The sequence below is a fragment of the Narcine bancroftii genome, unplaced genomic scaffold (assembly GCF_036971445.1).
Source record: "Narcine bancroftii isolate sNarBan1 unplaced genomic scaffold, sNarBan1.hap1 Scaffold_1066, whole genome shotgun sequence".
Lineage (NCBI taxonomy): Eukaryota > Metazoa > Chordata > Chondrichthyes > Torpediniformes > Narcinidae > Narcine > Narcine bancroftii.
This window is the reverse complement of record NW_027211824.1, coordinates 115,150-125,574: the sequence shown is the minus strand read 5'-3', so window position 1 is coordinate 125,574 and position 10,425 is coordinate 115,150. Positions and strand designations below refer to the sequence as shown.

Genomic DNA, 10,425 nt, shown 5'->3' with positions numbered 1-10,425 from the left:
GATCATAGAAAGGAAAGATTTGGAGAGGGCCCAGGAAAATAAGGAGATAAAGATGGTCCAGCAGTGCTGCTGTGCACTGCAGGAGCCAGCACAGACTCCCCCAACCTGAGCCACTGATGTCGAGATGAGAGGGACAGAGGAAGCCAACAGCCATGCCAATCAAGGTCTGACTCCCCCCCACTCCCCCAGTGAGTGAGTTTGTACTGGCCATGGAGCGATTAGCTGAGGCCATTTGCCAGGATTCAGGCATTAAAGGTTTCAGAACAGGCCAGGAAGAGCATGAAATCAATTTATTTGCAGAAGTTGTTCTGATATATCTGACAGACCGGATACACTCATTGCCCAAGTTGTGCTCCACCCTGGAGGACTATGGGGAGATCTCTGGGTATAAGTTCTTTTGGGATATGTGCAAAATCATGTCACTTAGGAAGGGGGATTAGAGCCAATGTCAAGAAAATAGTCAACAAATGTGGAGGCAAAATGGAATCAAATGTCTAGAAGTTAGAATAGATAACAACGAGTAATTTAGACCAGCTGAATTATTCTCCCCTTGCTTGGGGAAATTGAGGAGGATTTAAATGGTTGGATGTCCCTGCCCATTACACTAGTGGTGTCACAGAGAGGGGAGGTGTCACAGAGGGGGGAGATGATGACACAGAGGGGGCGATGATGTCACTGCATGGGGCAGCCATAGCTGAGTCGTGTCATGGCACAGCAACAAGAGAAAGATGCCTCTCCTGGAAGGGGATTCTGGCCCCCATGTCGGAGTAGGACGCAGTCTCATCCCAGGGACCCTCTGATCAACAGGGTTGTGTTTAAATGCACCCTGCACCCATGGGTGAGATAAAGAGCCTGTTACAGGCTCCCTGACTGGGACAGAGCCTCCTCTGGCACCATCCTTCACCCAGTGTGGGCGGAGAGAATGGAGGCTGCATTTAATCCCCTCTCCCCATCCTGAGTGCAGGGCACTTTATGAGGCAGCTGGAGGGGGCTGGGGAGGGGAGAACAATGGCATGTGAGGGAATACAGGGATGGGGTCTGTAGGAGTGGAGGGGAGAACCAAGGAATGGGGTTGCACCACAGGCTAATGTCAAGGGAGATTGGATCAGAGGTAGGGGACATAGGGTTGAGCTGGGGGGATGGGGTGCGAGGGGACGGAAGGCACTGGGGAAACCATGGGGGTGGTGTTGGGTGGTGGATGAGAGTGTGGTAAAGGAATCGGGGCAGGGGAGAGTGTGAGGTGTCTGAGGGAGAAGAGAAGTTGCGAGGGGGATGGAAAGTAGACCTTTCAACAGAAATGGGACAGAGCTCCCCCTCCACCTGGAATGGGATCTGTCCACTGAGAGACAGGACCGCTACTCCACCCACCCACCCCCCCCATCCGGGTTACAAGATCCCTTCCTCCCTTGCATACACTCCCACACCCCCCCCAACCGGGATAGGATTCTTTCCCCCAGTGGACCTGGATGAAGGTGCTAGAAAGTGTTTCTGCTGCGGCGGACCCAGCAGAGTTGAGCGATGAAGCGTGGGGCTCTCTCCGCATCACCTTCTCCCTCAGGAGACGAGGTCTCGCTTGCATCATGGAAGATCATGGTGTTGCTGAGCTTCTGGGAATGTGGAGGGCTTCTGCTAAACCCGTGGTGGGGTTCAGAGTGCTTCATCTCCCCGGGACGTGCTCCCATGGAGGGAGGGTTGTAAACAAAGTGAATGGCTGCAGAACTGGCCTCAGTCTGAGGAGAGTGATCAAAGAGGGACCTGGGGTGGCAATATTTCTACTGAGAGGCTGGAACGAACCACCAGAGGATCAATTCTGACATTTAGGTGACCCTTGGAAGAGAGTTAGAGGGAGGGGTAGAGACTAACTCGGACAACAAGGCTGGGCTGGGATAAATCACCTGTTGTGTACCCTCTGGGTGTGTAAATGCTGATGCTTCTACCCCAGAGGACATGGCAATAAGGTCACAACAGAGGTGGCCACACCGGGTCATGGACCCAACGTCCCCAAGGTGGTGTCCTGCACAGATGTTAAAATCATCGACAATGGATCTTTCGGTGTGGTGTCCCAGGCAAGGCTGGTGGACTCCGGAGAGCTGATTGCCATCAAGAAGATCTTGCAGGACAAGAGATTCAAGGTGAGGGGGAGGAGCAGTTGTGTGGAAATGGAACACCCTGATATTTAATTTAGGCCTACAGCACGTTCACAGGCCCTTGCGACACATGAGACCGTTTTCACACCATTACACCCAATTGACAAACACCCCAAACACATTTTTGAAGGGTGGGTGGAAAGAGGAGCATCTGACAGAGGCCATGGGGTTTGGAAACAGAGAAAGTCACACAAACCCACAACAGCACCCCCCCTCCCACACACACACACACACACACACACACACACACACACACACACACACACACACACACACACACACACACACACACACACACACACACACACACCTGGCAAATATCAGAGATTTTCTGCAAATTAATTGTTTAGTAGAAGCTGGGAAAACAATCATAAAAACTGAAATGATACTTCATTGAACCCCCTGACGAGTCCCCACTCCAGCGACACGAAAAGTCCCCCCAACTGACTCTTGAAAAGTCCCCCACTTCGGCCTCCCTTGGAGTTCCCCACCTCTGACCTCTTGACGAATCTCCTCCCCGCCTCCCCCCTCAACTTGGACAAGTCGCCCCTCAGGTCCCCGACCCATCGCCCAGCCTTGCTGATGTTCCTCTCTCGCCATAGAACCGCAAACTGCAGATCGTGCGAAAGTTGGATCACACCATCATCGTCCCTCTTCTCAACTTCTACTCCTCTGTAGTCAAGGTAAGATCCACCTGCACCCACCCCACCCCCACTCTGATGCATATCATTTGCTGCTACCTTCCCCATTCCTTCAATCGATCTGTCTCGCTGCAGTCTCTCTGTTGCCTCCATCCTGCCCATCTGACCAGTGCCGACTCCTTGACGCTAGCTGCCCTGCTCCTCACCCATTAACTCATGACCTCTTGCCATTTCAACTCCAGACAGCAGCAGCCAAGACCACAAGACAAGGTCGCCAAATTCGGCCACTCAGCCCCTCCAGTCTGTTTCCCCAATTCATTTCACGAATGTATTTTCCCACATAACTCACTTCCCCAGAACCTTTTGGTGCCCTTCCAAATCAACGCCTGCTCTGAATTGTCCCAACAACTCAGCCTCCACATGTTCGACCCCAGCCAACACCCGGCTGCAAACATTTCTCATCTCGAAACGTCAATGGTTTTTCTCTCCCGGTGAATCCTTGCCTCACGAGGGAGGGCGGTCAGAGCTGCACATTTTGTGCAGTCTCACCAGAAGCCGAATGATGGGGCAGCGGACGGGTCCACTACGGCCTGTTGACGCTCTGCTCGCTGAGCACTTGGATTCATGCCATGTTGTGTTGAGCAGTGGGGGCATCAGGCCTACAGAGAGCAGGAGGGGCTGGCACTCCAGTTGGGAGAGGCACTGGGTGTTGGAGGGTAAATCCAGCTGACATGTTTGTATTGTGTCCAAGAGAAAGAGGGGGTTTATTTGAATCTGGGTCTGGACTATGTTCCCGAGACGGTTCACTGCATGGCCCAGCACTTCAACAAGGCCAAGCAGCCCATTCCCATGATCTACATCAAGGTGGTTGTGGGTCTGGGTGGTCAAGTTGTCCACTGGGGCAAGCTTGGATGGTGGGGTTGGAGGATATGAAGGAGTTTACTGGCTGAGTCTCGCTGGGGACTGGATATCGATGAAGGGTGCATGAGGGTCTCAATGGGTATTGGTGAGGAGAGAAAGGGTAGTGAGGGGAGAGGGGTGGAGAGGATGATGAGGATGGATGTTGATTGGCAGGGAGGGGCCTTTCACCCACCTCCCCTTACCCTCAGGATATAGACCCGGCAAGTGTGGAGGCAGAGTGGGTCATGTTATATCGTTGTGTTGCCAGATGTTCATGTACCAGCTGTAGCAGAGCATGGCCTACTTCCATCCTCAGGGGGTTTTCCATTGAGACATCAAGCCCCAGAAGATGCTGGTAGATCCCGAGATGGCCTTCTTATTGCTCCTTTATTTCGGCAGGTAGATCCACCCATGTCTGTCCGTTCACCACCTCAACGCGGTCCTGATCCCTCTCCACAACACGGCCTTGTCCCCTCCCCACCAGCTCTCACCCCTCTCCCACCAGCTCTCTCCCCTCCTCCCTCTCCCAACTTGCCCCTTCCACAGCTTACTAACTTATTCTAAATAAGATTGTGGGGGGCTTAGATGGAATGAACAGCCAGAAACCTTTCCTAAAGTGTCAGGTGCAAATCTCAGAGTGCATCCGCTTTAGGTGAGGGGAGATTTTTTTTATGCAGTGAGTTGTGAGAGCTTTGAATGCGTCACCGGAGAAAGTGGTAGCGGTTGGTAGAATAGGTACATATAAAAGTCTCTGAGACGAGCATGTGTATGTGAGGGAACAGAATTTTTACATGATAGAGGAATTTGGGGATGTGGCGAGAAGGCAGGGTAGGTCGAGTTAGGTCATAAATTAGATCAGCCATGATCGTATTGAATGGCGGAGCAGGCTCGATAGGCCATTTTTGTCCTACTCCTGTTCCCACTTCCTATGTTCCTATGGGTGTGGTACAGGTAAAGGTTGTGGAGAACATTTACAAAGGTCAGTACAGCCTTTATGGGCCAAAGGGCCTGTACTGGGCAGCAATGCTTGATGTTCTAATGGATGCGGAAGCTCTGGGAAGGGGTAAGGGAGGAACTGGCCAGGAAGTCTGCAGATTCTGGGGCCGAGGGCAATGCCCAAACATGCTGGGCAAACTCATGGATAGTTTTGTGAGGAGCAGGTCCTGCTTCACGAGTCAAATTGAGTTTTTCGAGGAGGTGTCAAAGGAAATAGATGAAGGTCAAGGTCTGTATGTGCTGCACGAGGATTTTAGTAAGGTGCTTGACAAGGTCCCCACGGTGGCCTCATTCAGAATGTCCGGAGGCATGGGATCCATGGAGCCTTGGCTGTGTGGATTCAGAATTGGCTTGTCTGCAGAAAACAGAGGGTAGTAGTAGATGGAACAATGACTAGTGGCGCTCCAAAGGGATCTGCTCTGGGACCCCTGCTCTTTGTGATTTTTATGAATGATGATGGGAGTTGAAGGGTGGGTACGTCAGGGGATGACACAGAGGTAGAGATGTTGTAGACAGTGTAGAAGGTTGTCATAGGTCATCCAGTTTGCAGAGAAGTGACAGATGGAGTTCAATCCTGTAAATCAGATGTACTTAAATAAGCAACTGGTCCAGGTTTATTTCCAGAGTAATTTTCAAGGGCACGAATAACAGTTATTCCAAAGAAGGTTGGAGACCCATTAAAAGTAGCTTCATATAGACCAATATCTTCATTGAATGCGGATTACAAGAATGTGTGGGCAGAGCACTTGGTTAATGGCAGGTTTATGAACAGTGTGCAGGACAGAGAAATATTTAGATCCTGCTCCATATATCACTCAAGGTTGCTGTGCAAATTGAGAGGGAGTTTAAGATGGTGTATTGTGTGCTGGCCTTCAGGAGTCAGGGGATTGAGTTCAAAAACCGAGAGGTATCGTTGCAGATGTATAAAATTCTCGTCAGACCACACATGGAATATTGTGTGCATTTCTGGGTCGAGAATACCAGAGGACGTCTAAATAAGGTTAGCTGAGGGAAATTTATGCAAGACGTGATGGGTACATTTTATTCACACAGAATGTAGTGGGTGGCTGGAATGCATTGTCGGGGTACTAGCGGAGACTGGTCCAAAAAAGGCATGAAAAGGATTTTAATATGGACAGGAATTAAAGAAAAATGGAGGGTACTGGTGTGAGGGAGGGGACGGTAACATTGTTGTGGGGTAGGTTCAGCTGGATCAGCTGAACGGTCTCGACTAATCTATCCATGATTGTCTAGCATCTTGCTGCCATATTGTGGAGAACCAGGGTGTTGCCTGATGGACACACGTTGCTCTGAGCTCTGCAGAGAGAGATCGTGGTTTTAGCCAAAACACACTTTCTCAGGTAAAGCAGAGGAAGGGGAAAGGCTCCAGTGTTCAGGGGTAGGGGGGATGATGGGGGAAGAGTTGGGACCCTCCAAAGTCATTGTGATCAGGCCTCAGAGATAGTATCTCTATCACTCGTATTTCTCTTCCCAGGAGAAGGAGCGATCTTAGAGACAAGACACGAGTCCAGAAGAACCTCGCATCCCAGCTGAACAGAGGACGGACAACATCATGATGGCCTGAACCCCTCCCCTTCTCCCTCTGGCCCTGCCAACCCCATTCCCTGCCTCTTCCATGTCCCTTCACCCACTTCCCCTCTTCTCCTCTACCCCTCCTCCATCCCAACCCCCTCCCGCTCACCTTCCCCTTCCCCTGCCCTCACACCTATGCCCTAACCCCAGCCCTCCACTCTTCACCTCCCCCTTCCCCTCCGCCCTTCCCTTCCCCTTTCCCCCTCCCCTTCCCCTCCCCCATCCCCTGCCCTAACCCTCCCCCTTCCCCTCCCCTTCTCCTCCTCCCCTTCCCCTCCCCTTCCCTTTCCCCTTCCTACCCCTAACCTAGGGGAAGGAGGGGGAGGGGAAGGGGGTAGGAGAAAGGGGGTAGTGGAAGGGGGTAAGGGTAGGGGTTGTGGTAAGGGGTAGGGTAGGGGGTAGTGGTAGGGGGTGCGGGGATGGGGAAGGGGTAGGAGGTAGGGTTAGGGGAAGTGGGTAGGTTGTAAGGGATAGGGTAGGGGTAGTGGTAGGGGGTGCGGGTATGGGGAAGGGGTAGTAGGTAGGGTTAGGGGAAGGGGGTAGGTTGTAAGGGATAGGGTAGGGGTTAGTTGTAGGGGGTGCGGATATGGGGAAGGGGTAGGAGGTATGGTTAAGAGAAGGGGGTAGTTGTAGGGGGTGCGGGTATGGGGAAGGGGTAGGAGGTATGGTTAGGGGAAGGGGGTAGGTTGTAAGGGATAGGGGTAGGGTTTAGTTTAGGGTTGGGGAAGTTGGGTAGAGTTAGGGTTAGTGTTAGGAGACATGGGGTAGGGCTATATCTTGGTTTATGGTTAGGTTTATAGTTCGGGGAAGTGGGCTTGTGTTAGGTATGGGGGAAGGGGGTAGGAGCAGGGGGGTAGAGGAGGAGTGAGGTTTGGGGTTAGGGGATGGTGGGTAGCATTAGGGTTGGGGTGAGGGGGCGGCATAGGCGTAGGGATAAAGTTAGGGTAAGTGGACGGGGTGGGGGTAGAGTTAGGGGATGTGCAGTGGTGGTAGGGGGTATCGGTAGTGTTAAGGTTAGGTTTAGGATTTTGTTAGGGGTTAGGGTTAGGAGTAGGAGGAAGGGAAGGGGGAGGGGAATGGGGGAGGCGAGCGGGGGACGGGAACTTGGGAAGGGAAGGGGGGGGGATGTGGGAGGGGAACGGGCAGTGGAAAGGGGAGGGGAACGGGGTAGAGGAAAGGGGAGGTGAACGGTGGACGGGATCCCTAGCCACGCCCCTCCCCTCCTCTTCCCTTCCCCCACATTTCCCCTGCCTCTCCTCTCCTCCGTCCAGAAGAAGCTGGGCCTCTTTCCATCCAGAACCTCCCTGTGGTTTCAGAGCCTCCGTTTCAGGAAGTGCCTTCGACGCTTGCTGCTGGACAGACATCTTGTCTCTTGATTCATTCTGTACCGTTGATATTAAATTAAAAAATGATTGGGTTTTTTAAAGCTTGAACTCAAAAGGCTGGTCCAGATAGACAAAACAGAAACAGGCCCTTCAGCCCCTCTCTCCTGCTAGCTGAGCTGTTGTAATCAGTCCATATTCCTCTCACCCTTTTCATTCTTAGCTCCCATCCTGCTCATGTTGCCTTGTCAATCGCACGGCCTGTGGGAAGAAGCTATTTCCCTCCCTGGCTGCTCTGCTTTTATTCCTCCATATCTCCTTCCTGATGGCAGGGCGACAAAGATGCTCTGTGCTGGATATCTATGAGTCTATTTACAGAGCCCATTCCTGCAATCAATCAGGGGACCGTTGCCTTGAGGTGGCACCCATGTTGCCTCTCTCTCAGCACTCTCAGAACACTACTGCACCCTCCTTCCCCTCCTTTCCCAGGTCTCAGTAACCCGCTGACAATTCCAGTCAGCTGCCATGTCTATACCCTGCCCCACCTAAACCGATGGATCGACCAGCGCCTTCTCCCCTGAAGAGTTCGAGGAATCCACTCTCTCGCAATGTCCTGCTATCGAATGCCCTGCATCCTCCTTCCCACTTGGTTCCTCCTGTTATCAGGTGCCTGGATGGACCCCACCCTGTTAAAACTACCCGTGTTCTCACTGATCTCTCTGCGCCTCTGCCCTCCATCCAGGGGTCTTGGATTTCTTGTGGGGGTGGTGGAGAACAAACCACCAACTTAAGGAGATGGGGAGCAGTACAAAGACCCCCAGGTCCAGGAGACAGGGAGAACCACCTTGATACCCATCTCTGTCATTCGGGTAAAACCTGATTAACAGGTGCAATGTGCAAGGAACTTTCGGTCCTACTGCACGTGGGCCAGGTTTGGCCCATCCCCACACCACCACCCTGTCAATTCCCAAAACAAATTTCCTATTCATGTGGGGGTCCAAAATGGATAGAGTCTGGAGAAGGACCGTGTACATCATCAATCAATGGGGACAAGGGTGTAACCAGCATGACCATAATTGTGTGTGGCTGTGCTTGTAACCAAAGTGCAAGGGCACCAAATGCTGCTATGTGCTGAGGTTCTACCTGGCTCAGGTGTTGCGAAAGATTGGCCTGGCCCTGGTGCTGCACAATGTTCCAGTCAGCAGGACTTTGCCCCTTTACCTTCCTGGGAATGGTTTCATAGACAAACACATTTGACCACAAAGCCATCAGGCAGTGGTCAGCAGAGAATGTCTGACACAGAGACTCTACGACTAGATGGGATACTGCGGGTTGGTCCACGGAGCAGAGCATCCAGAGACAGACATCCAGAACTGCTGGAAAACCAGAAACTCGGTGAAAGATGCCCTTCAGTTTGCCTGAAACCCAGATGGGAGTAGCAAACACTAGAAGACATCTGTCTAAAGCAAAGGGAGGAAGATTTAGGGGAGATATCAGGGGTATTTTCTTTTACCCAGAGTTGTGGGTGTCAAAAATGCCTTGCCAGGAGTAGTGATGAAGGCCAAAACATTAGGGGCATTTTAGGGGTTCTTAGTTACATTGAGGGGCTGAGACCAAGGAGGATATTCTCCCACAGCAGAGGGTGGCAGTAACCACAATATGTCAAAGTGGTGGCAATGAAGCTAAACAGAGGTCATCTAATGTGACTGCGCCTGGCTGCGGGAATTTGGACTTACTATATAAACCTTGCTAAGTGCTAGTTCAGGTTGGAAACGTTCGACTTCCTTGGGGGTCAAATCAACAGGCATGGAACTAAACCCTGCTTGAAAAGGTAGAGTTTGTTAAGTGCTTCCTCAAACCCCACATAATGAAGGGGCTGCAAGAATTCACTGGTACGATTAATTTTTATCACCGATTCATACCGGTAGTGGCCGACATCATTTTTTTGTTTTTAAACTTTATTTAAGATTTTATAACATGAATAACATATAGAATTACATTTAAAAAATTAAGAACAAAATAATAAAATTACAATACAGTATCAGTAATCTAAATAAACTATACCCTCCCAATAATTATTACACATTAATAACCCAACTCAAATTAGTCCAACTCCCCCTTCCCCCAAAATAAAGAGTGAAGAATTAATAAAGTTAATAATATATGTGAGAAAAAAACCCACTTACAAAAAAAAACAAAAACATAACCGATTAAAATACTAACAAAAAGAAAAGTAATTAATACTAAGATATCAGACTTAAAAAACATATTTAAATCAAACTTAAATGCATATATTTAACAGAGTTAAGATGAAACATATAATTAACAAACTTAATATAAAAAATTAGTAAAATTAGTAACATTGTCTATCAAAAATTCTTAAACAATAATCAATTCTTTAAGAAAAATTGTAGCATGAGAAAAAAAATGATGAAAAATAAAACTTTCTCTATAGAGATAAACCTTCACCAAATATCAACTAACTTCACATCTATCATCATATTAGTCACATAAACTGCCATCTTAAAACAAAATTCCAACCTCATTAAACTTTGTACAATTCAAATTTGGTACTCTTCCACCATTTTTCCCTTTTAACCTTGAATAATTACCCAATAAAAGCTCCAATACCACATTTAAATATCCCCAATCATTACGTTAAAATTCAGATATCCAAATAATAAAAATACATCAACAACAAAATCTATATCTTCAACAAATAGAGCATAAGCCACAAACAAAATTCAAGCCTCATTAAGAATTGTATAATTCAATTTATAACTTTCACCATTATTCCCTTCGTTCTATAACTAAAATAGCAAAATA

The 10,425-nt window shown here is 49.5% G+C and overlaps 1 long non-coding RNA gene across 1 annotated transcript; it reads left to right on the top strand.

Annotated features, from left to right (window-relative positions):
• The first annotated feature begins 686 nt into the window (after positions 1–686).
• LOC138750215 (uncharacterized) lies at positions 687–6,623 on the top strand. Its single transcript, XR_011349168.1, has 4 exons — positions 687–838; positions 1,943–2,132; positions 2,750–2,830; positions 6,180–6,623. It is a non-coding gene; the product is annotated as an uncharacterized lncRNA (long non-coding RNA).
• The last annotated feature ends 3,802 nt before the right edge of the window (positions 6,624–10,425 follow it).